The 25,779-nt window shown below is 48.9% G+C and overlaps 1 protein-coding gene and 1 pseudogene across 3 annotated transcripts in view; one reads left to right on the plus strand and one right to left on the minus strand.

The window, feature by feature from the left end:
* Positions 1-6,188: 6,188 nt before the first annotated feature.
* Cpt1a (carnitine palmitoyltransferase 1A) overlaps positions 6,189-25,779 on the plus strand; it is a 63,446-nt gene continuing 43,855 nt past the window's right edge. The window contains exon 1 of one of the 3 annotated variants that reach the window (XM_036200669.1): positions 6,189-6,290. The gene's annotated coding sequence lies outside the window, so the exon portion shown is untranslated. The other 2 variants (XM_036200678.1, XM_036200686.1) reach the window with 2 other exon arrangements.
* LOC118576917 lies at positions 12,433-12,547 on the minus strand (annotated as a pseudogene).

Raw genomic sequence — 25,779 nt, forward strand, 5'->3', positions numbered from 1 at the left:
AGCCAGAACCTGGAAACAGCCTAGATGCCCATCAACTGAAGAATGGATTAAGAAAATATGGTACATACACACAATGGAGTACTACTCAGCAGAGAAAAACAATGACAGCATGAAATTTGCAGGCAAATGGATGGAACTAGAAAATATCATCCTGAATGAGGTAACCCAGAGTCAGAAAGACAAACATGGTGTGTACTCACTCCTAAGTGGATACTAGATGTAAAGCAAAGGACAATTAGACTGCAACTCACAGATCCAGGGAGGCTACATAGCATGGAGGACCCTAGGATGACTGTAGCTTATAATAAGTTTTGGTTTTACCCAATCAGTGGGCTAGCTTTAGTGAAACATTTCACTATTAAGATAAGAATTTATGGGCTGGAGAGATGGCTCAGAGGTTAAGAGCACTGACTGCTCTTTCAGAGATCCTGAGTTCAATTCCCAGCAACCACATGGTGGCTCACAACCATCTGTAATGAGATCTGGTGCCCTCTTCTGGTCATACATGCTGTATACAAAATACATAAATAAACTTTTTTTTAAAGAATTTGTACTGTATCAAGCTGATGAAAGGCTATGCTGGCTGTAATTTCAGGAGGGGAGGCTAAAATCTTTTTAGATTATTATGGACCCATAGAAAAATGTCTGCAGTAAATCAAACAGTGAAGGGGAAGATGAATAGGAAGCTCACTTCCTCAACTTAAGTAAAACATAGCTCTCTGAACAGATGAAGACAGGTTTCTTCTGTATCCCAGAATCTAATCAATGTTTATATGTATAATTCAGCTATTATTTGGCTTAAAAGGGCTTATTGGGAAATGTTATAATTTTTACTATTTTCTACAGAGAAAATATTTTCCAGTTTCAAATAACTCTGGACTTTGGAATTATAACCTGTTTTTATGTTAAAAAACATTTAAGTGGAAAATGCTGAAGAACTACTGAACTCAATATTGTATTTACATATCTAAGGCTGTATAAAATAATTATTATAAATGTTTGTTTTAAAAGGTGAAAAAACCCAAGGGGGGGGGACATGAAGTAGAGGGATCTAGCTTGAACAATGGACACCCACTTTCACACACCACTACTTGTAGCAAATATGAAGCCATCAGTGAATATTTTCAAATGAATGTAGGATGGTTCCATAATTAAATGAAGACTGCAGAAAGATTTGCTTGTGTATTTAGAGACAGAGTCTCCCGTAGCCCTGAGCCAGCCTGGAACTAGAGACGGAGTTTACCTTGGACTCCCTCTACCTCCTGAATTATGGGATTAAAGGTGTGTTAAAAAAACAAAACAAAGAACAATTATCAAGTAGGGATTACATTCACCACGTCCAGTCTATTTGGTTTGGAAAATTCAGAGAAACTATTCTGTTATCTCTCCTATCTTGGTGAGTCCAAAGTTTGGTATATAATTCACTTTTTATTCTAACTTGTATTGGAAACCCAAAACTATCTTTTTAGACCTCTAAACAATTTAAGCTTTTATGTCTCTCAACCTTATACATTTTATACCTCTTTTGCGAGTTTCTTTTCTGAATCTGGTAACAAAGAAAACTATAACTATCTCATCCTCAACTCCATCATAGACTCAAGAAGGATATAATATTACCTGAATAAACAGGAAGTGTAGCATATACTACTTTTAAAACTATAGAAATGGCAAAAACAGCTTGCTGACTGGACAGTCATCCAAGGTTCCTCTGCAACGTTGGGACAGCCATCTTTGGCCTACAAACCTACAATATCTGACAGACTTTTCTGTGAATCAAGAATTTTGAAGGACTGTCCTACCTTGTCTTGGCAAAGTTCTGCAGTTGTCTTGTGTATTTGTGTGTGTGTGTGTGTGTGTGTGTGTGTGTCCCCTGCTCATTCAGTTTGAACAGCATACTGTCAGTAGTCCGAGCAAGGGCAGTTTCTTGCCCAAATGACTAGCTTTGTCACAATAAAAGCAAACTCCTTATGAAGTTTCTTCCATGCCCATCATCCTCTTTTAAACTAAATTAATGCTGCCAGGAGCAGATGTGCCTCATTGTCATGAAAAGCCTTAGGTTATTAAGACATCTTAAATGTCATATTATATAGGCCTCTGAAGTGTTTAAAGACCACCTATATAAATATATGTCTCTGTTTAACCTTGAAAACATACATAACATGACTGCAAGTCTGATTACTGCAGATGACTAACTGCCAACCTGTATTTCTTAATTACACGTTACATTTTTAAATGAGCTGCATAGGTACAATACCTTAAACAAGAGTAGAAACATATGTATAGTATGCCAAAATAACCTTAAATTTGTATCAATATACAAAAATATCTTAAACAAGAGTAGAAACATATATAGAGTACAGTCTATGGTGTGTGTGTGCGTGTGTGTGTGTGTGTGTGTGTGTGTGTGTGTGTGTGTGTGAGAGAGAGAGAGAGAGAGAGATCTTTTCCCTCTGAGCCATCTCACTGGCCTTGTCTTCATTTCCTGAAGTGGTGAAACTGAGCCTGACAAGGGACAGCATGCTGACACTCCTAGCCTCTGCTCTGATGTCTTCACAAGTTTCTCTGGGACAGCAACCGAGGCCAACCTTCCCTTCCCTGGGTACTGGGAGGAAGGGACAGAGGAAACCAGAGTGCAGTCATTGACCTGAAGGTGGCCGGCAGGGAAGGGCACTCTCTGGTGGGAGCCCCAGGGAACAGGAAGAGCCCCGTGGATTCCGAGTTCTTTTCCCCACGTCCATGGGCAGCCTTGGTTTTGTTGTCCTTGTGACATCTACGCTGTCCTCATGGAACCTGGTAATGCTGGCTGAACAAATACTACCTCCGCTATTGACTCAAAACGTGTACAGGGGCTCAAAGTTCAAGTCCAGGGGGCCCGAGGCTTTGAGGGGGAGGGGATAGCACCGAGTGAGTTCTGGGATTACAACATTCTTTATTATGGGGTAGAGTTCCCTCAAAGTTGTGTCCCCTAGCCAGGTTTCCAAAAATCCAATCGTATGCACTTGGATGGAAACCTGTTGGAAGCTGCCAATGGGAAAGGAGGCTGGGGAAACCGACCATGTAGCAGCCGTGTGTGCTTGGCAAGACAGTAGGAGTGTTGAGAATTCCCTGTTGTCTATCTATATGTAAGTGGATAATTAGGGTTAGGATGTGGCTTGGCCTACTATGTGTAAGACCTTGTCTGTCAGCACTAGTACTGCAAAAAATAACAAAATATGAGGGCCATGGTAGCTCATTGATAGAGTACCTGCCTAGCATGCATTAGTCTACTTAACTTATTCTTTTTATTGTCCTCAAACTTGATATGTGGCCAATGACCACCTTGAACTTCATGCTGGGATCACAAGTGTGCATCACCACATCTGCTTTATGTGGTGCAGGGGATGGAACCCAGGACTTCAAGCATGCTAGACAAGCACTCCAACACTGAGCTCCATCCCCAGCCCCGGTTTGTTTCTTCAGATTTTTTTATTTTAAAAAATATGTGTGGGAGGGTATGAACACATGAATGCAGGTGCCTGAGGAGGGCCAGAAGAGGGCCTCAGATCTCCAGAAACTGGAGTTATAGATGATTGTGATCCCCCTCTTTTGATATGGGTGCTGGGAATCAAACTTCGGTCCTAGGCAGAGTAGTGCTCCCTCTTAGCTGTTGAGTCATTTTCTCCAACTCTGTTTTTGTTGTTGTTGTTTGTTTGGATTTTTTTGAGACAAGTTTTGTCTGTGTAGCAGTCCTGAATGTCCTGGAACTCACCTTGTAGACCAGGCTGGCCTCGATCTCACAGAGATCCTCCTGCCTCTGCCTCCCAAATGCTGGGATTAAAGGCGTGCACCACCACCACCGCCCGGTTTTATTTTTATTTTATTTTATTTATTTATTTTTGTTTTTGAGACACGTTCATGCTGTAGTCAGGCTGGCCTCCAATTCATATTCGATCCTCCTGCCTCAGTCTCCCAAGTGCTGGGATTATGAAAGTGAGCCACCACAGAGGGCAAATGTGTCTATCGTGAGCAGCTGGCACAGTCTATGTGATTAAAACTGAGGAAGAATGTAAAAAAAAAATTAATAATAAACAGAAGAGCTTGAGAAAAGTTATTCTAGCTTTGGGGCCAGATATTTTCAGCGCTCAGGGAGTTTAGGTTAGCTCCCCCCCCCACCCAGCTCTCCCCAGGGGCTCGCGTGCATGCTCGCTGGCAGCTGGGGGGAGGGTCAGTTCGGAGCGGTGTTCTTTAAGTTTTTATTAATAGCCACCTCGGGAGCTACAGTCCCTGGGAGCAGAGTCATAGTGGGGGCAAAGGAAGGAAAATGAGGTTCCCAGTTGCAGGCCGTTCTGACTCATTACAGTACCTCCCCAGGGCACAGGTACACGAAGTAAAAGGCGCCTGGGCGCTCCCATTGACGAAGTCCCCGCCCTGCTCCTGCCCCGCCTGGCCTGCAGGTGGCACCGAGGCGGCGGCAGGGAGGGCCCACGGTCAAGGCCGCAGAGCCTCCCGGACAGACAGGGCACAGGGCCAATCCAGACCGACGCAAGGGAGGAAGTGTCCTTGGGGAGGGGACTGGTTAGCGCTGGGGTTCTAGGGAGAGGAGGAAGGGCATTTAAGGTGAGCGTGACAATCCACACTGTAAAGGAGCTTTAAGTAGGGAGCGGCAGGAGGTGACGCTGGAGCCACCAGGGCAGATGCAACAGGTAGCAGTGCAGGGCCTAGACTCCTGCCTTCCAGGTCGGAGAAAAGCGGCCTTCTCCAGGCAAGCCTCAATAGTAATAATAATAATAATAATAATAATAATAATAGTGCCAATGAAATTAAGAAGTTCTTCCCCTTCACCACTTTAGGCCGGGTGGACGGAAAAAAAATGTTTCCAGATAGCACCCTGGTTGGTGCCACCCACATGTCACACTTGTCATATGCTTCCACTCCCAGAAACAGGTGCTCAGAGAAGGGTGCTTAAGAAGGCCCATGGCATGTGCGTGTGGATGTCCCTAAATGTCCTTTGGAGGTCGGCTTAGTTAAGTCACAGCAGAACTGTGCAGCCAAGTGAAAGACCCCAATCATCTCCGAGTCACTTCACATAAACTAAGTAAAACCGGCAAAGTTACACCCAACAATCGCCTGGTCTTTTAAAACAATAGGGAGTTAGGGGCGCGGTGAGACACAGCAACGGTTAACCGTAGTCGGGGGCGGGATCCAAGGGGAACTTTCATTTTCTCTTCTGAACCCTTCCGTAGCACCACAGGGAAGATGGAGGCAAACAAGGCTCTCCCATGACCACGAGTGCTTGACTTCAATCTTCCTTCTTCGGTGCATTTATGGAGCGGTTGCTATAGGCAGGGTCTGGATCTGCAGCCTGGAGGGCGCCCCACCTGGCGGGTAGAGCGCCCTGCTTGCTCTGGCCCGGCTTCTTCGTACCCGCAGAGCACCTGCAGCCTTCTCCCCCTGAGTGTGGCCAAGCGGTCCCTCTGCAGAGGGCCACTCTGCACCAGGTTCCAATCTCTTCTCTCCCGGCACCTATTAGTTCTAGGCGTCCAAAGAGTAATTTGATTATATTGCTTTTTGGTGCTGAAAATCTATGATTTTACACAGGACAGGCATGCACCACACCATGAGCTACACCCCAGACCCTAACTGTCATGCAAATGAGACCTTAAAAAAAAAAAAAAAAACCCAGATGATTTTATACCAGGGAGCCTATGAGTGTGTTGGCCTCTGGAACCAACCTGCCCTAGGATGACAAGCATGTCACTCAGGCTTGGGACTTGGGCTTCTTCACTCCGTGATGTTAGGCAAGCCATTCCATTCCTTTTTCCGCCAAGCTCCTGTCTTGTTTTTGTTTGGTTGGTTAGTTGGTGGGTGGGTTTAAAAACAAAAACAAAACAAAACCAGTCCGGAGCATGAACCTCGGGGATGCAGAGAAGTTTATATGCCTGTGCGTATATATCGCGAGTGTAAGCCAGGCATGGTGCAAGGAGCTTTGTGGGCACAGCCCTACCTAATGAGTTAGCCCCTTTTTCAGAAGAAGAAACAGGCTTGCAAGGTGAGGAATGTTGTCCTAGGACGGCTGTTGGCAAGCTCGGGTGCTAGCCTCAGTTTCCTCACGAGACTCCTCCCCGTAGCCCCGCCCCGTCCAGGCCCCGCCCCGTCCAGGCCCCGCCCCGTCCAGGCTCCGCCCCGTCCCGCCCGCGCCGCAGCCAGGCCCAGCTCAGCCAATCACCCGCGGCGCGCGTCCGTACGCTTGGCCTCGCCCGCCCCGACTCGGACTCGGCTAGCTCATTCCGCCGCCGGCGTCCTCAGACTCGGTAAGGCAGCGCTTGAGTAGCGCTGCGGCACCGCCCTGGGCCGGGCGCGCGGGTGTCACCTATGGGAGCGCGGAGGGGGACGCAGACTGTGCCCACAGGGTTCGCGGGAGCTGCGCGTTGGAGAGGCTGAGGGCACCCCCTCCCCCGCGAAGTGACCGGTCTGGGGATCCCCGGGTGGGAGGAAGGATGCTTGATCCCGGGACTGGGCAAGATACCTTCGCCAGGGACGCGTGGGGCCTTGGCTCCTGGTGCCCCTCCCCACGTTAGAGTTCTCTGCGCGTGGGTTTGGGGTCCTCAGTGCACCATGACGGATGCTCAGGATTAGGCATGACTCCTTGGTCCCTGTCCAGTAGGGACGTCAACTCCCTTTCCCGTCCCATCCCACTCCCCACTCCGCGGGTGGCTTGGGGCCAGTGTAAACGCCGAACCCTTTTCCAGGCCCATCCCACTCGTCACTCTGCAGGTGGATTGGGCCCGGGGATCCGCTAGGGTCGGGCGCGGCAGCAGGAAGGATGCTCGGCCTCGGGACTTGGCAGGTGGGCGCCCCCTCCCCGCGCGGGTCCCTGCAGTGCAGCCGTCGGGACACGCCCTTGGCGCAGAGACTCAAGCACCCCTCACTCTGTTTTGCGCGGGGTTCAAGGGCAGGTGGGTGTCCAGAGACTGCCCAAGGTCGCGCAGGGACTGGAGCCCGGGAGGGTGGGGGTGTCACGTGATCCGGCCCGAGCGAACTTGGCCAGGGACAGCCCGACGGCGCGGTCTGGGCAGCCCCGAGATCCGCTTGGCTGTGTTCTAACAGCCGGTTTTTGTTCATCTTCATATTGTGAATCCGGGCCAGGCTTTCGTTAATGCCACAGAAAACAGATGAATGCTCACTTTTCGAAGGAGTTAAAAAGTTCCTAGGGTGAACCAGGCTAGACATAGATCAAGACCAGTACTCTCAACTCCGGCGGACTCTCAGCTCCTTTCTGTTCCGTGCATTCAAATAGTTTTCCAAGAACAAATTTTAGTCGGAAACTGCTAACTTTGAAAGTTGGGAAATAAAATGAAAGTGAGTCTAGAAGCCTTTGGGAACGCGTATTTAGTTACAGCATTTTCCCGCACAGGCGTCTGGTTTCTGGTCATTCCTGATATTCAAGCATGTTTATCTCTGTCAAAACCACAAGCCAAATGAGTAAAATACAGCTTTGGCCTTTTATTTGTGCCAGCAAGCATACATTTTCCCCACCCCGTTTCTAGTCCGTCGACTCTGGGCTAAGTGAGGACATAAACCTGAGGACTTGAGAGCGGGGGACAGTGCAGGGCAGTAGGTAGGACTGAGCACCCGTCGCATTCAGTGTCGCGCTGGACTGTCCTTGCTGCAGCACCAAAGCTCTTTTGTCATGTAAATTACTGTTATCTTAACTATGTCGCCTCGTTAGATTTAACCTTACACTTGAATTTTCTCTTTTATCTATTCCTTTTTTTTTTTCTTCTGAGATTGGGTCTCATGTAGCACAGGCTGGCCTCGAACTCCGTGATCTCCTTCCTGCCTTCCCCCCCATCCCCAAGTGCTGTGATTTCAGGCGTGTAACTACCATTCACGGACAAACCCGGGTCAGGTTTTGTATCAAAATTGGCCCAAGCGGCTTCTTGCACAAGACAAAACCCTTTCGAGTTTGAGCTAGGAAGCCACCTGACTGCAGATGAGGGAGAGAAACGGCGCCGCTGCGCTTGGCCGGGACCCAGTGGCCACCGAGCGGGCAGGCCTGGTTCTCCCGGGATTTGGGGGCGCTGGCCGGAGTTTACCCAACCCTGATTGCTCTTGCCCATTTTGCCCATTCATAAAAGCGCTGTAATTTTTACTTTTTTTTTTTTTTGGCTTGGGATTCTCAGTGAAACCCTTTGAGGCAGAGTGCCCGCAGGCTGTTTTGTTGCAAGCGACATCTGTTGTCGGACAAAGCGGTCGGTGGCCCGGGGCGGCGCTCTGGGGTGGCAGCGGAGACGCGCGCACTAGCTCCGGAAGGCCTGCGTGGGCTCGGCCGGTGGAACAGGATCCGAGCGCCCCGGACGCGCCAGCACGGGGGCGGGGCTCCCGTAACCTTTCCCCTACTTTTCTCAGCCGCCACGTGACCCGCGCCGCGGAGGGGGAAGGGGCGGGGCGGGAAGCCGCGGTTGCTGGTGCCCTTCCCTTCTCGAGCGCCTTGAACTTGCAGTCTCGGTCTCCAGGCGCCTAGAGGCCGGGGACGCCCCTGTACTTTGACCGTTCGCAGGTTTTGTTTTGTCGGAAAATATGTTTAGTCACTCTGCATAGATATTTACGGCTAGGCCAGAGTTTTATGGCTGGTGGAAGCCTGCACTTGGATTACGTTAGAATAGATGGTAGCCCCAAGGTGAATCGTTTTAAAAAGTGTGTTTAGCAGATGTCCAGTCCCCTGAGGAGGGAGGATCGCTTGAATCCGGGAGTTGAGGGACGGTTTGGGAACATGCAAAGATCCATCCCCAGAAAGAAGGGAAGGGGGGAGGGGCTGCTAAGCCGGAGGCGCGCCTAGCAGGCTGAAAAAAAAAAAAAAGGAATTATTGCACACTTGAATTAGGCCAATTTAAGCTTTTATTGCAAGAATTTTTGTTGTTAGGAAAATAAGCCTGCTGCCAAACCTGACGACCTGAGAGGGATTCAATCCCCGAACTCACAGAGTGAAAATTATCCCGACTTCCGCACACGTGCTGTAGTGTATAGTGTGTGTATGTTCCACTACCATAAATGAATGTGATACACGTTTTTGTTTAAGTAAAAAGCAATACCATCATATTGTGCGAAGCTGAAAAGGCGAAAATGGGGGTGCCATGTGATGGGTTTCCTACTTGGTAGCTGGTGCAGAGGCCACAGGTGTAAGCAGTTTCTTTAGGACTGTGATGGTGTTTGCCTGTGCACCATACAGCGCTTGGGAGGTGGGTAAGGAGAGCAGGGTTAAGGCCAGCTGCACTAGCAGGGCTTCGGTTTCAAAGTGGGATACACAAGAACTTGCTTCTAAACCAAACCTAGGCTATGCAGAATTTGGGTTTTGTTTTACCTAACACAAGGAGTAAGTTCTGCTTGTTGATTTCAAATATCTGTTACCTTTTGTACCCTTCACCTTGAACCCCATGCAAATATTGAGGCGGACATTGGGTCCCTTTAGGCCCTGGGCTAAGGCCAGCTTTGCCCTGTTTAGGTAACGTGGCAGCCAGGTTCCGAGAAATGCCCACCTTTGCCCTTTTTGTGTGAGTTGTTCTGACCTTCAGGAATGTTTTTCTGAAGTTAATAACAGAGGGCATGCTGCCCGTTGAGGGGCCCAACACCTGGGTAACTGCCACTTGGAAGGTTGGGAAACACGGTGGCTGCTGACCTTACCTCTGAGAAGTGTCAAACCCATGTTGCACACAGACCCATTTAGATAAGAGGGAAGTTTGATAGGGTTGAAAACATCTTTACTCCCAGTGGGGTTTTTTTTGGGTGTGTGTGTGTGTGTGTGTGTGCTAAGGCAGGAAGATGCCATGAATTCCAGGGCTATACAGCAGGACCTTCTCTCAAAAAATAAAATTAAACAAACAAACAAACAAAATACAGCAAAGCCAGGCTTAGCTATCCATGCCTATAATCCCAGCTCTTGGGAGGCGGAGACAGAAATTTAAGAGTTCAAGAGCCTCAGGGACATACCAGTTTGGGGCTAGCCTGGACTATATAACAAAACAAGGAAATAAAAAATACTATGTTATACAATGGTGTTGGTGGCTTGTGGCACTTAGGAATACGGGGTCATCTGGACTCTCTGTCCCCTTGTCCAAGTATGGTCGGAGCTGAATCTGTTACTTCTGTTCCTGAAGTCCCTCCAGAATCCAGCTTCCTCTCTGTCTCCCTGACCCTGTGCAGGCATGCATGTACTTGTTGAAGGAAGGACAGAAGTTGGGGCACCCTTTCTCCACTGGACTGATCCAGCCTACTGATATTAAATTAAGAGGGTGGGGGTCCTTTGGGAGCTTCACTGGTTGTACCCTAGAAGTTCATGCCTGGGAGGCAGAGATCAGAGGAAGTAAGTGGTTGGGCCTCTGCCTCAGTGCCTCTTCCCCTATGCTCTGTACCTGATACAAGCATCCTACCCCCATCCTGTCCATTAGCTGCAGTGACCTCATCCACACCCACCTATATGGCTTCCTTTGGGGTTCCCTTGGCTTTGGGTTAAACCATGAGTAGAGAACTCAGCATGCCTTGTTATGATGCCCTGAAGGGACATTCATAGGCATGTAAAGACAGGAACAGTGAGTGACTCCCTACACCTCTACCCACCTTGAAACAAGAGTCTCACTATGTAGTCCTGGCTAGCCTGAAACTCACTGTGTAGAACTTGCTATCTGGCTGACCTGGAACTTCTGATCCTCTTGCCTCGACCTCAACCCTTTATGAAACGGATTGGTTTATTAAAGCATTCATCCTTAGTTTCCCAGCAGCTGCCCCTGCCCGTGCTCTGAGGAAGGTCTACCTGCAGAGATTTGTTGAGCACAGCCCATTCATTGTGTCCAGTGGGTCAGTGAAGGCATTCTGAGAAGAAATGAGTGAACTGTCCAGGTTAGTCAGAAGAGAGGTTGGGTACCCTGTGCTGACATTGAGGCATTGATGTAGGTGGGGTGTGGAGGAAGAGCAAGGACAGACAACCCGCTTTCTGGAGCACAGGCTCCTGCTGGAATGGCAGAGTGTGGTCTTGAATTAAAGAGCAGGCGCAGGCTGCCCACTCTGGTGTCCTTCAGGTAGTGGGAGCTGGGGTGTTATGTAGTGCTTTGTGCTAATAAACAGTGTATAATAGTGATACATAGACAGTATAAGAGTGACAGATAGCGCTGGAAGTGAACCCATATCTGTGTTGTAGCCACTTTCTGAGCTGGATCCAAGTCACCTGTGTCACAGAGCAGGGCTCTTGGTGATGACCCCCTCCCCCATTCAAGCAGACTGAGACTGCCTCTGATGTGAGCATGCCTGGGTGTTATTTCTTCCTCTGTAGGAAGGCAGCTTTGATGCCTCCTCTCCTGTGTCCCTCAACTCCCATGAGACTCCACTAAGGAGTTAGAACTCAGTCTCAGCACTCAGACAGCAGAGGCAGGCAGATCTCTAAGTTTGAGGCTGGCCTTGTCTTCTGAAAGTGTGACCTATGCCCAGTCTTGAACTTCATGATGCTTAAAAAAGAAAAAAAAGATTTATTCTGTTTTGTTTTGAGACAGGGTCACACTTTGTAGTTCTAGCTGGCCTGGAATTTGCTATGTAGGCCATGATGGTCTTGAACTCACAGAGATCTACCTGCCTCTGCTTCCCCAGTGCTGGGATTAAAGTGTGCCACCACACATGATTTTTTTTTTTAACTTTAAATTTATGTGTGTGTGTCTGCATATGTGCACATGAATGCAGGTGCCTTTGGAGACATCAGCTGCCCTGGAGCAGGAGACAGGTGGTTGTAAGCTGCCTGATGTGGGGGCTAGAAGCAAAGCTCGATCCTCTGAAGAGCAGCAAGCACTCTGAGCCTCCTTCAGCCTTGTCCCTGATAAGTGAAAACACTATACGTCCCATAGAAAGTGAATGTAGGAGGGGCTGATGGAGTGAAATACCATCTTCTCTGTGACTCTGGTGATTTCAGTGTGACCCCAGGCCCTTCACAGGACATTATATTGCTAAGGTACAACATTCAGTAGATTGGATTGAGTCAACATGTTTTATTTTTCCTTCCATTTTATTTATTTATTTATTTGTTTGTTTGTTTATTTTGAGACTGGCTGCAGGGTCGTTTGGTGGGGTGTGAGATCCAGCACAGGGGAAGCCCTCAGGAGTGCAGGTACAGGGGACCACAGTTTGTACCCCGAGTCATCAGGGATGAGTCAATCTCAGCTTCCATGTCTTCAAATCCATCTGCATTAAAGTTGAAGCCCCACCTCTTTGAGTTGTGGGTCCTCTGGCGTCCAGGGAACTCAGCCCCTCGAAGGACCTCATTCACCCCTCCCTTACTCTGGCTTGATGAACATGGACATGCTGACCTAGTCAATGTGAACCCTGACCACTGGGCCTGGGGACTTCTCAAAGGCACCCCACATACCTACCTGGAGCTGAGGTTGGGGACATCAGAGGCATGAGTATCCACCAGAAACCTGTCTCCAGGGTCTCTTAGGGCAACATGTACACTTGACAAGCTTCTTTAGCTACCAGGAGGAGGACTGCTGCTTGCAGCCATTTCGTGACAGCCCCGCCATTCTTAATGAAGTAGAGTTGGAGTCAGGAAAGGTGTTTAAGGATAGGCTTAAGCACAAGAGCCAGGAGGAGAGGCACTCAGTAGAAAGTGAGACAAGACACATCAGAGCATGGAGGGTTGCTGGAGCCCTGTTTTCATCTAACACTTTTTTTTTTTTTTTGAGACTTACTTTGCTGGAGATGGTGACCCATGCTGTAATCCCAGGACTCTATAGGCAAAGGAAGGCAGCTGTCTGTGAGTTTGAAGCCAACTTGGTATATACAGTTAGTTCCAGGCCAACCAGGGATACATTGTGAGAACTTGTCTTTAAAAAAAAAGATTTATTTTAGTTATATATCTATGTGTGTGTGTGTGTGTGTGTGTGTGTGTGTGTGCGTGTGTGTGAACCACTTGAGTGCAGTGACCTCTGAGTCTAGAAGAGAAAGTTGAAGACACTAGAGCTGGAGTTAGAGGTGTGTGAGCTACTCCACGTGGGTGCTGGAAACTGAACTCCAGTCTTCTGCAAGCAGCACACATTCTTAACCCCTAAGCCATGTCTCCAGACCAATTCAACAGCATTTTTTTTTTTTAACCTGGAGGGGTTCTGTGGCATGTGACCCCTGCTCCTGTAAATCGGGACATTTGTAGATAGAGTTTCTAGATGTCAGGATTGCAGCTGGACAGGTTTTCCGGTTGTCGCTGTGTTCTGCATTGCTCATATTGCAGATGTCAGGTTGCTGAGGGAACAAACATGCACAGGATGTGCAGGGCAGCCCCAGTGGTTATGGGACATTTGTGGGAACAGTGTCTTGGTATGAGGAGAAGTTTGATTTTCTTGAGCTGATAGATGCATGCCCCTTCCTGGCAGTCAGAGCTCACAGGCTGGCATTCTCTTCTGGCCACATTGGATCTAGGTGCTGTGTTTCAGAATGGAAGGACTGTACTGTTAGCCTTGTTAACATGTGTTTCCCTTGTTATTAAACAAATTTTGCATGTATTTTTTGTGGTGGAGCAGTTGTGTACATGTGTGTGCACATGTGTATATGTATGTGTGTGCGTGTGCATGCACACATTCGCACAAGTGCATGCACTTCAGTGCCACCTGTGAGGAGGTCAGAGAACAGTTTGGGGGAATTGGTTCTCTCCCTGTCCTGTGTGGGTCTCTTGAGGACTGAACTCATGTTGTCTGGCTTGGTAGCAAGAGGCTTCTGCTGAACCATCTCATTGGTCTCCTTTATTATTTTTATTACTGTTTTGTTTTTTAGTTTTTGAGACAGAGTCTTGTATATACATGCTGTCCTCAAACTCACTGTGTAGCTGAGGGCAGTCTTGAACCTCTGATCATTCTGCCACCACCTCTTGAGTGTTGGGATTCCAGGGGTGTGCCACCAACCCTGCATTAGTGGTGCTGGAGATGTGCAATCATCAGGACTTCTGGCAGGCTAGGCAAGTACTCTGCCAGCTGAACCACACCCCAGCCCTGGTTATTTTCTTTATAAAAGAGGGTCCTTGGTGCTTTCCCTAAATCCCATTTTGCCAAAGCCACAATTCTTAATGACATAAAGCCTAAATTTGAGTTTCCTTTACTTTTACATTGCCTTTCTTTTTGAGACAGGGGCTCACTATGTAGCTCTGGCCAGCCTGGAACTGGAGATATAGACGAGGCTGGCCCCAGATATACAGAGATTCTCCTGCCTCTGCCTCCTGGGATTACAGGTGAGCACCACTACATTAAGCTTTTATTTATTTATTTATTTGTTTGTTTGTTTGTTTGTTTGTTTATTTAATTGAGATAGGGTCTTATGTAGCCTAGGCTGGCTGTGTAGCCAAGGATGCCTTTGACTTTATGATCCTCTTGGTTTCGCCTTCCAAGTGCCAGAGTTAGAAGTTCACCATCATGTCCAGCTTGAATTTTTATAGCATGTGATAGTGGGAGTTCTGTTATTTTTAGGGTGTAGGTTGAATGATGACTGAAAATTTATTTTTTACCATCGAAATACTAAGCAGGCCTGACACTGCTTAGATTTTGAGATCAAATGGCATGGCCATAAACCAAAATTTGTTTTCTAACCTGACCAGAACTGGTTGTGTCTAGCCCATCAATGTGGGTGGCATATGGTGATGTGCCTTACTGTGGGAAGTCACCTGTGGCCGACTTATATAATGCTAGGGAATGTTCAGCCATGAATTCGAGGTACAGCTTTTCAGTGAAGGTCCCTTGCTGTGCTTAATCTATGATCACACACGCCCCCAGTGAAAAAAGCTGTTGAAATCTGGAGCCAAAATGACAGAATTTCCAAGGTGGAGTCTTTGAAGGGGACAGAGGTTAGTGTCTTGGTCTGGAGATGGAATCCATTCTCATAAGACGCCCTAAGTCTGTGCGTGGGGCCTGCCTTCTCTCTCCACATGTTCACTTCCACTCTTGTCCAGGCTCCCACCAGTCCAGTGGCTTCTCCTGTCAAAGGACATAGCATAATGCCCTCACCAGGAGGGAATGACCCTGAACTCCCCAGCCTCTGGAACTGTGAGGCATATAAGCCTTTTATAAAGTGCCCACCCTTGGTTGTTCTGTTACAACAACTGAAATGTGCTAAGATGTCCCTTTGTACCCCAAACCCACCAAAAGCACAAGGTACGCATGTCCTGTTCTAAGTCACTTCCACTGGACACATCAGTCATACTGAGGTTTATAAATCTCTTTTTTCTTTTTGACGTGTGTGCATTTGACATGTGCATGTAGTCCAGAGGCCCACAGCCAGTGTGGTCTTCAATTATTCTCCAACCTTTTTGAGACAGAATTTCTCTGTGTAGCTCTGGCTGGCCTAGAACTTGCTCTGTCGATCAGACTGGCCTCAAACTCACAGAGATCCGCCTGCCACTGCCTCCCAAGTGCTGGGATTAAAGGCATGCGCCACCAAGCTCAGCCTCTCCAAGTTGGAGCCATTTCTGTTTAGAGAGCAAAGCATTCCTAGGAGTTATGGGTGATAAGAGACCCCACTGACAGCATCTTTGGGGTCTGTCCAGAGGCAGGGCCCAGCACTCATCAGCCTGGTGCTGTCCCTGGTGAGGGATGCTTGCCATGTTCCTAGATGCCCTACCTGGAATCTTGCTAAGCTTCCTCTTCCTGTGGGTAATGCTTTCTCTAAGGATTTCCAGCAGTTGTTTACTGCGAGGTGAGATGGACAGCTGGTGAGGGATTAGAGCTGGAGGCAGAGCTTACCCTTGTGCACTGTGAATTATGCAATTCTGGTGGGCAGCTAGGCCATACTGATAGAGTTAGCCCTGGCCCATTTGTAATAATTGACTTTCCCTCCTGGCTGCCACTTATTATTTTGGGTACAGCAATGACCTAAGCCAACGTGTGTTGCAACTGCAGGAATCTTAAGCTGGCCTTTGCTGTCACAGCCACCACTACACTTTGGTAAGTAAGGACATGCCCGTTGGCGCTGGGCCTAGACTTGATTCCTGTTCTGCTGTTGGCTGGCTGTGACCTTAAGCAAGCTTCAGATGTCTAAGTTTTGTTTTCCTTGGTAGTGAATGGGGACAGTCTTGGGTTCATTTTTTAGAGTTGTAGTGAGAATTTAATGAGTGGATAGAGGTAAAACAAATTAATGAGAAATTATGGCTGGGTGGTGGTGGCGCACACCTTTAATCCCAGCACTCAGGAGGCAGAGCCAAGCGGATCTCTGTGAGTTCAAGGCCAGCCTGGTCTACAAAGCGAGTTCCGGGAAAAGCGCAAAATTACACAGAGAAACCCTGTCTCAAAAAACAAAAACAAAAACAAAAAATTATGGCAGGGGGCCTAGTGTAATGGCCCATGCCTTTGATCCTCCTTTGGTAGGCAGAGGAAAGTTGATCTTTGTGAGTTCCAGGCCAGGCAGGGCTACACAGACCCTGTCAAAAAAAAAAAAGAAAAAGGCGGGGGCTGAGGATATGGCTCAGTCAGTAAGCACTTGCTGTGCAAGCATGAAGACCTAAGTCTGGATCCCCAGCATCCACATCAAAATCCGGGAGCAGTGGTACACAACTGTAATCCCAACACTTGAGAGGCAGAGACAGGAAGATCCCTAGGGCCCACTGGCTAGCCAGCCTAGCCAAATTGGTGATCTCTGGGTTCAGTGAGAGACCCTGTCTCAAACAATGAGGTAGAGAGTGATGGACACCAATTTGGACATATGTATTCACACACATGAACACACACACAAAATAGGCATTGTTTGGTGTGTGCCAGGTAGGTGGGCGAATGGGTATCCTGCATTTTCTTTGCCATGGAAAAGATGAAATGAGCCTGCCTGCCATCTCTGCTGGTGTACTTTGAGTCACCGCTCTGCCTGTTATCCTTCCTGTCTACCAACCTATCTGACTCCCCATCTGTGTACTGTGAAGCGTGTTGAAATACTCCCTGGAACACAGAACCTATTTGCATAATTCAGTTGCTCGGAAGCCTATCATCCCTGGGCAAGTCTGACTGTTTGATTTATATGATGGACACGATTTCCACATTGCAGTTTCTCTGGCATGTACCAGTTTCTGGCGGTGTGCTGGGCCTCTTGAACTTTCCCCTCCTTTCCTAGCTGGCTGACTGCCTAAACTCGGCAGCCGCAGGGAACTGCAGAGAGAGCGGGGTTGCTAAGAGGGCCTGGTCTGGGAAGGGAAGTTGGTTGGCTCTCAGGGGTGGCAGCTTGGTAGCATGGCCAGTGTTAGGGCTCATAGGCTGACCTCAGAGGTGAAATGCTTTTGATGTAGAAGGGTTGGCTATGGAGAAAGCAAGCCCAGTGGGCACATCCCATCAACAAAGCACAGAGCCATTTATTTAGTGAAGGACTGGGGCTCGACACCAAGCCACGTTATTAAAATGAAGACAGTCTTAAGTCAGCAAGATGCCTCAGTGGGTAGAGTGTTTTCTATGCATGCCTCTGAGACCAGCCCCAGATCCCATATACACGTAGGAGTAGAGAAGCAGATCCACAAAGTTGTCCTCTGGCCTCCACACATGGTCAGTGTTCGCGCGTGCACGAGCGTGCACACACATACACACACACACACATACATACACACATACACATACATATACACACACACAAACACATACATACACACATGCATACACACACACACACACACACACACACACACACACACAAAACACCCAAAGTCGATCTATCACACACACCAAGAGCAATCAGCAGCAGGTAAAGGTTGGAACCATTGAGTCTAGTGCAGGTGGAGGTACAGAATTACAGGCTTGGGGGCAGATACACACCAGACCTGACATGTGAGGTTGGTGGTTTTCAGTGCAGGCATCCTGTTCTGCATTTTGGAGTGTCAGGAGCGGATTACAGTAAGGGGCTTAGTGCTCTGCTGCAGCTCTTGTTGGGAGTCCCTCCCCAGCAGTGGGGCTGGTATATAAATGATGTAGGGCCTGAGTGTGGGGGCACCTGCATGTCCCCAGGCAAGGAGGTTGGCATGTGGGAGTGGGCAGTCACCACACACTAACACTGTCACTTGGGGCAGGGGCAAGAGCCAGGCTCCACACCCACTTCTCAGAAATACTTTGTCCTCTCTCTGACACCAGATACCACAACCCAGCCCTACACCGTCAGGATTTTTTGCCTCTGGCATGGTGCATGCATCTCTGGACATCTTCCTGGCACCTGGGAGGTTCCTGCCGCAGCAGCAGCCACCTGCAGTTTTGCCCTGAGCCAGTTTGAGGACACAGGGCAAGAAGCCACCTTGTGCTAGGAACAATCCTGGAGGGGCCTTTCCTTGGTGCCTGGCCAGGCCTGCTTCTGGGGTGGGGCAGTCAGTGTGTTTACCTAGAGGGTGTGTCCTGGGTAAGTTTTTGTCCCTGGTTTAGAATTCTAGTCCAAAGGCTAACAGTAGGTAGGTGTGGTTTCGTATCCTGTAACCCCAGTATGAGGATAGCCACGAGTTCAAGGCCAGCCTGGTCTAGAGACAAGTTGTTCTTGCTGAACAACTTGGGAGGACCAGGGAATGGCAGAGGGGGAGTCCAAGTCCTCTTTCCTCCCATCTATATGTTTTTCGCTTTTACCCTTTCCTTTCCAGTGTATGTTCTTGTGGCTGCCTTTGAACTTGGGACACAGGTGCATGCCCTGCGGTGCAGTTACTTCCCTGTGGTCCTGTGTGCAGACCTTGTGTCCAAGGACACTATCTCTCCACCCTGGGCTGTGATGGATCCCAGGAGCCCCACATGGGCCAGCCCCCGGAGGAAACATACAAAGCAGAGCTTCGCAGGGCACTTGGGACATCCTTGAGGGTGGCAGTAGAACCTGGAGAATTGGGAGGTGCCGTGAAAGGCTGGGTCTGTGCCCAGGCAAGGGAAGGTGTGGCTTGAGGGGGTGCTGGTGGGCTGACATCTTCTGTGGGTTGTGTTGCCTGGGTGGATGAAACACAGGTGGGGAAGGTGTGGTCCGTGCATGCCCCACTGAGGCAGGCCTAGTTGGAGAGAGGCAGATAGGGTGCATGCAGCCCGAGAGAAGGTGGGCTGATGTCCAGTCCGCAGTTTTGGCCTTGAAGGTGGGCTTGTAACACCTGGTCATGTGCACGGGTTGTAGAGGTCTGATCAGGGACAAGGCTGCCTGGCTCCCAAGATCCAGAGAGCCAAGAAGAACCTTCCATCAGTGCAGACAGAGGACAGGGGTTGGAGACCATAGCAGATGATTTGGTAGGCCAGGCTTGAGCCACTGGTGACCTGACGTAGGAAGAAGGAGGAACTGGAAGTGTGGGCTAGTACTGGGAAACCAGTGTTTTAGTGCACACTCTATGGCGACATGGCAGAGGCCTCCAGCCACCATGGAGGCCTGCCATACTGTCTTTGCAAAAGCCTTTGGAATGGAGGAGGAGGCTGCCCAGTGTCAGTGGCCTGTGTCCAGGCACAGCTGGCCTGCCAGATAGAATGGCTGGGCCAGCTGGCCCTGAGGGCCATTCTAGTACGTCAGGGTTCCCAGCTGCACAGACACAAGGACATAGCCTTAGTGCCCGGGTTAGCAGGGCGTGATGGCCGGAAGGGCTCCTGGGAAGGGAGAGCTGAAGCCAGGGCAGTGGGAGTCCTCAGTGTCCAGGCTCAGGTGCTTTGCAGAGAGCCACCTTGGGAGCAGACTGGCTTTCTGTGGGCAGGGGGACACCAAAGCTGAATACACCTGGTGAAAGATGAGGGGACCTGTGAGCGGGTCAGTCCAGGAGAGGCCTGTCCCCAAGCCTTGCATCTGAGACAGGAGGAACACATTTCTAGAGAACGAAGAAGGGCTCCTGATGGGCAGAGACCTTGAACACACTTCCTTATGAGGAAGCCAAGGTGAGGTGAGTGGGGGCAGTCAGGCTCCAGGGAACTTAGGTGGGGACACAAGGATCAATACGGCCGTATCACTTGTACACTAAGTCTTGCATGTACAAACACACACACACACACACACACACACACACACACACACACACGTTAGGTGGCCTGTGGCTGCTCAGACATGAATGTGAAACAGAAGCCCAGAGTTGCAGGGGAGATGTGGTGTGACAACAGTGTCCTATTTGTATGAATGTCTGCATCATGTGCCTCATGTGTGTGCAGTGCCCTTGGAACCTAGAAGGCGGCACCGGATCCCCTGGAGTTGGAATGAGCCACACAACTGGGGTCTTCTGCAAGAACAGTGTGCACCCTTAACTGCTGCGCCATCTCTCCACTCCTTTGATGTTGTATTCTTATTTTTAAGTATTTTTTTTTATCATTTTAGATTGTGTATCTACGTGTGGTTATGTGCGTGTGAATGAAGGTGTCCCCGAGTCCAGAGCTGTCCAGTCTCCCTGGAGCCAGAGTTACAGACAGGTTCTGAGCCGCTTGATGTGGGTGCTGGGAATAGAACTCTGGTCCTCTGCAAGAGCACTGAGCCACCTCTCCAGCCCCCCCCCCCCCATGCTGTATTCTTAATTAAAAGGGCCAGATAGCCGTAAGTCTGTGTCACCAACCAGTCATTTCATTGCAGGGGCGGGTACATAGACGAGGTTCTGTACTCAGCTGTAAGTGTTGTGTTTTATGACTTTGAACATTTGAGGGGCTGTGAGGTTATGGCCGAGATCATGGAGGCTTTGGGGGCACTTCCAAGGTCCTTGGATTTATGAATGTTTTGCTCTCCTCCATGGGACTCTGTATACCCCCGCCCCTCCTCCTTAAGCATCGGTTGGTTTTTCATCTCAGCTTCTCTGGTCACCCCTGGACAGCCGCTTTGGGCTGTCTGCATGGTGGATGGCTCTGCCAGGTGCTCCCAGGACTCCCAGTCCCACAGACAGGTCCCCTTGAAGCCACTGTTGAGGGTGGACTTGCTTTGGGTGTTTTACAGAGAGCTATTTATTCTCCCACAGTGGCTTCAAAAGGGAGGTGAGGAGGGACACAAGGGTGTCCAACCCACAGTCTGTGGGGCACATGCAGTGGGGAATATGAAAATAGCCCAACATCAATTGTAAAATTACACGTGTGTCACAGCACATGAGTAGAGGTCAGAGGACAACCTTCAGGAGTTGGTTCTCGTTTTCTACCCTGTGGGTCCTGGGGCTTGAACAGACAGGCTTGCAGCAAACACCTTTGCCCATTGAGCATCTTGGCCCAGAATTTTTTTTTCTGTTTTACTTTCTATTTTTTGTAACTTGATTTTTGTAGATAGTAATGTCCTGTTGAAAGTCAAAATGTGGCTGGAGAGATGGGTCAGAGGTTAAGAGCACTGGCTGCTCTTCCAGAGGTCCTGAGTTCAATTCCCAGCAACCACATGGTGGCTCACAACCCTCTGTAATGAGATCTGGTGCCCTCTTCTGACTTGCAGGCAGAACATTGTATTAATAATAAATAAATCTTGAAGAAAAAAGAAGGTCAAAATGTGAGACACCCTGAGGAGAAAGGCCCTGCTTCCAGGGGCACCTGGAATACTGACTTAGTCAGGGGCGAGGAGGACCTCCCCCCTCTCTAGCCTGGGGTCAGGTTGACTAAGTAGAGCTATAGTGACTGGGTTGGGACTCACTGAGACTGCTGTTTCTGCGGTGACAAAGCCTACTGAAAAGTAGGGAGCTGTAGGTGGCCATCTCAGCCAGGTGTGGGGTGTGGTCTCCTGCCCAGGAAGAGGACGGCGGCAGGACCAGCATGCAGCCCATGAAGGACTAGTATCAGTTCAAGATCAAGCTCTCAGCACTAAGGGGTTTTATTTGCTCCCGAGGGACAAAGGGCAGGGAATCAGAGATGAAGACAGGAGACAGAGGACGAGGGAGAAGGGGCAAGAGGAGGAGAGGGGTATTTGTCCCAAGGGGGCAGGGTACACAAAGGGCCCATAGGCAAATGGCAGTTTATAAAGGTAGAAGGAGAAACCCCCGTGTTAGGATGAGGTGTTTAATTTTGATTGGGCATGTTAATTAGGGGGGGCACAAGGGGGCTTTTGATTGCTGGACTTCAATACTTGGATAGCTGGACCTTGGTAGTCAGGCTCAGGAGGAGGACGTGGCCAACTAAGGGAACAGACCTTGGTGGCTACTTTAGGAGTGTCATCTTTAACAAGGCAGAGGGAACGGGGAGAAGGACAAGGCCTGCCAGAGCCATGTTTGCCACGGCCGAGCTGGCCAGAGTCCCTTCAGCCTGACCAAAAGGTGTAGTTCAGTCTTGTCAGGTCTCAGAGGGTGGTGTGTATAACAAAACTTGCCCTGGAGAGACACAACACACGGGTGTACTCACTTCCAGAGAGGGATCCCACAGCAGACCACCAAAATCCAACTTGGTGGACCAGTGACTTTATTGGGGAGCAGAAATGACTCAAAGACAGCTGCATCACCAATACCCAGCATGGTGACAGTCCACAAAAGCTGGGAACCTGGAGTTTCCTGCACAGCCTGCAGGCGCCTCAATAGGTTAGAGAATGCCCTTTCTAGGTGCCTCAGTTGGCTTAACTTCTTCCGGTCAGCTTGGGTGGTTTCTGCTTCTTTCAGGCAGCTAGTCTGGTCTCAGAGTGTTCCTTGCTCGTCTGAGTCTTCCCAGCAGCTCTGTTGTGGTAGCAGTCTCAGAAGGACTCTGAGCCTTTATTGCTTACTCTGGCAGGGAGGAGGAGCCTAGTGCATCTGGTCAGTTTCATGGACTTCCTGAAGGTATTGTGAGTTGTTGGCCTTCACTTAAGGAGCTTCCCTGCAGGATGGAATATTTTGGAGGAAACTGTTACACAAGTGGGCATGTGATGGAGGTGGGGCTGTGGTTGCAGCAGCTGTCTCCCATTCTCCTTGGCTGCCTGCTTCATCTTCCTGTCTCCACTTCATCTCCTACAGGAGTCTGCTGTGCAGTAGTACCTAGATGGAGCAGGTGCTTCCCTTCCCAGGAGGCAAGGGTACTCAGGACTTACTTAGCACCCATGAGAGCTCTGGGACATGGAAGGGACAGCTGCATTCGATACATTAAGAGTTGTGGGGAGATCTCAGATGTGTGCAGAAAAAGAACCCAACAGAAATGACCTGCGTGTAGTCACTGTCTACTTTCCCTGGCTCTCAAGAAGCCTTCGCTCACCCCTCCCCATCCCAGTCCTAGGTGCTATGAAATCCGCAATCGTGTGTGTGTGTGTGTGTGTGTGTGTGTGTGTGTGTGTGTGTGTGTGGTGTGTGTTATTTATAGTGTGTGTGTTGTGTGTGTGTGATTTATAGTGTGTGTGTGTGTGTGTGTGTGTGTGTGTGTGTGCATGTAAACAAGAGTCAGCCTTGGTTGTCATTCCTTGTACCACTCACCTTACTGTTTTGGGGGCATGGTCTCTCTTTGGCCTGGGCAGATGCCTTGGGAGAGATCTTCCTGTCTTTGCCTCCCCAGTCTGGGATTACAAGTGTGCTCCACCATGCCTGGCTTTTTATGTAGATTGAATTTAGGTTTTCATATTGGTGCAGTGGGCACTTTGACTGAGCTGTCTGCAGATATTTGGTATCTACCCTACTCTGTTAGATGATCTCTGAAAAAAAAAAAATTTCCTTAGTGCTGGAGGGTGGTGTTCGTTCTGAATGGAACCTTGGTGGGTATGTTAGGGTCCTGAAGAAGTCCCACAAAGACCATTGCATGTCCCATGCCTCCTTGTCCTTGCTGTCAGGGGTGTTGGAGACTGATTGTCCTTTGTTTGAAGCTCTCTCAGAAACTGCTTGTTCAGTCTCAGGAAACTGAAATTGAGGCCTGATCTCTTGAGAGAAGACTGAGCAGCCTGTTATGGCATCTGCTCGGTCCGTCCTCTTAGGGAGCAGTGATGGGATGGGCTTCTAGATCCCACCCTGATGCCTCCAGTTGTGTGTTTGGCCAGGGAAGGATTAGATGCTTAAGTGTTAACTAGACAACATTTGTGCTTTGTGAGAGGACATTTTCTTTTCTTCAGTTTTTTTCTTTGTGAATATGCTTTTATGCTCATAGTATGCATGTGTGTGTGCATACATGTGTGTGTATGTGCTTATGGAGGTCAGAGGTTAACTGCAAGCATTATTTCTTAGCAGCTGTCTACTTTTTTCACTTAAAAATTTTAGTTTATTAGCTGGGCGGTGGAGGCGCACGCCTTTAATCCCAGCACTTGGGAAGCAGAGGCAGGCAGATCTCTGTGAGTTCGAGGCCAGCCTGGGCTACAGAACGAGATCCAGGAAAGGCACAAAGCTACACAGAGAAATCCTGTCTTGAAAAACAAAACAAAACAAAATTTAGTTTATTATTACTCTGTGTGTGTGTGTGTGTGTGTGTGTGTGTGTGTGTGTGTGTGTGTTTGTGAGTGAATGGGGTTTGCATGCACACTACAGTGAGTATGTGGTGGGCAGAGGACAGCTTTTGGAAGTCAGTTCTTTCCTTTCACCTTTTTTTTCTTTAATTAAAAAAAATGTTTAGGATGTGTGTATTTATGTGTGTGTATACACCACAGGAGTGCAGTACCCACAGAGGCCAGAAGAGGGTATCAGATCTCCTGGAACTAGAGTCACAGGTGGTTCTGAGCTGCTTAATGTGAGTGCTGGGAACTGAACTTGGATCTTCTGGAAGAGCAGCAAGCAATATTGCTCACCAAGCCATCTCTCTGGCCTTTGAGATAGTATTTTTGAATAACAGCTTCATTGAGGTGTGTCCTAACTAGTTTTATGTCAGCTTGACACAGATTAGAGTCATCTGAAAGGAAGGAGCCTCAATTGAGGAAATGCCTCCATAAGGTCCAGTTGTAAGGCATTTTCTTAATTAGTGATTAATGGGGGAGGGCCCAGCCCAAGGTTGGTGGTGCCATCCCTGGGCTGGTGGTCCTGGATTCTTTTTTGTTTTGTTTTTCCTGAGACAGGGTTTCTCTGTAGCTTTGGAGCCTGTCCTGGACTAGCTCTGTAGACCAGGTTGACCTCGAACTCACAGAGATCCGCCTGCCTCTGCCTCCCGAGTGCTGGGATTACAGGCATGTGCCACTACACCCGGCGGTCCTTGATTCTATAAGAAAGCAGGCTGAGCAAGCCATGAGGAAAAAGCCAGTCATCAGCACTTCTCCATGGCCTCTGCATCAGCTGCTGCCTCCAGGTTCCTGCCCTGCTTTGAGTTCCTGCCAGGACTTCTTTTGATGATGGACTGTGATATGGAAGTGTAAGCCAAGTAAACCCTTTCTTCCCCAGCTTGTTTGATTGTGGCGTTTCATCACAGCAATAGTGACCCTGAGTAGGACAATGTATAATTCACATAAGCAATTCACCTATCTGGTATTTTGGAGATTTTTAATTTATTCACAACAATGTGCCACTGTCATTCTACTCAGTTTGGGAACATTTTTATCAACCCCCAAAGAAACACTCCTTCTTAGCCTTCATCCCCTTTCCAAGCTCTCTTAGTCCCTGGCAGCTCCGATCTTTCTATTTCTATAGATTTTTCTGTTCTGGGGATTTTGTGTAAATGGAGTGAGAGGACATTTGGCTTCTCGGGCTTCGTGTTGTGTTCTTGGCTTTTTTTTTTTTTTTTTTTTTTTTTTTTTAAATGAGACAGGATCTCATGTAGCTCAGGCTGGCTTCTAGCTTGCTATCAAACCAAGGATGATTTCAACATCTATCTGATCCCCCTGCTTTCCTGTCTCAAGTGCTGTGATGATAGGCATGTGCCACCATGCCTGGTTTATGTGGTACTGGGCTTGGAACCCTGGGCCTTGTGTATTCGAGGTGAACCCTCTGCACACTGAGCCATTTCCCCAGACCCTGATGTCATGGATTCATCCATGTCGCTACGTGTGTTGGTGCCATTTTGCTTCTTGGGGCCAAGCCAT

This window comes from Onychomys torridus, chromosome 1 (assembly GCF_903995425.1).
Source record: "Onychomys torridus chromosome 1, mOncTor1.1, whole genome shotgun sequence".
Taxonomy (NCBI): Eukaryota; Metazoa; Chordata; class Mammalia; order Rodentia; family Cricetidae; genus Onychomys; species Onychomys torridus.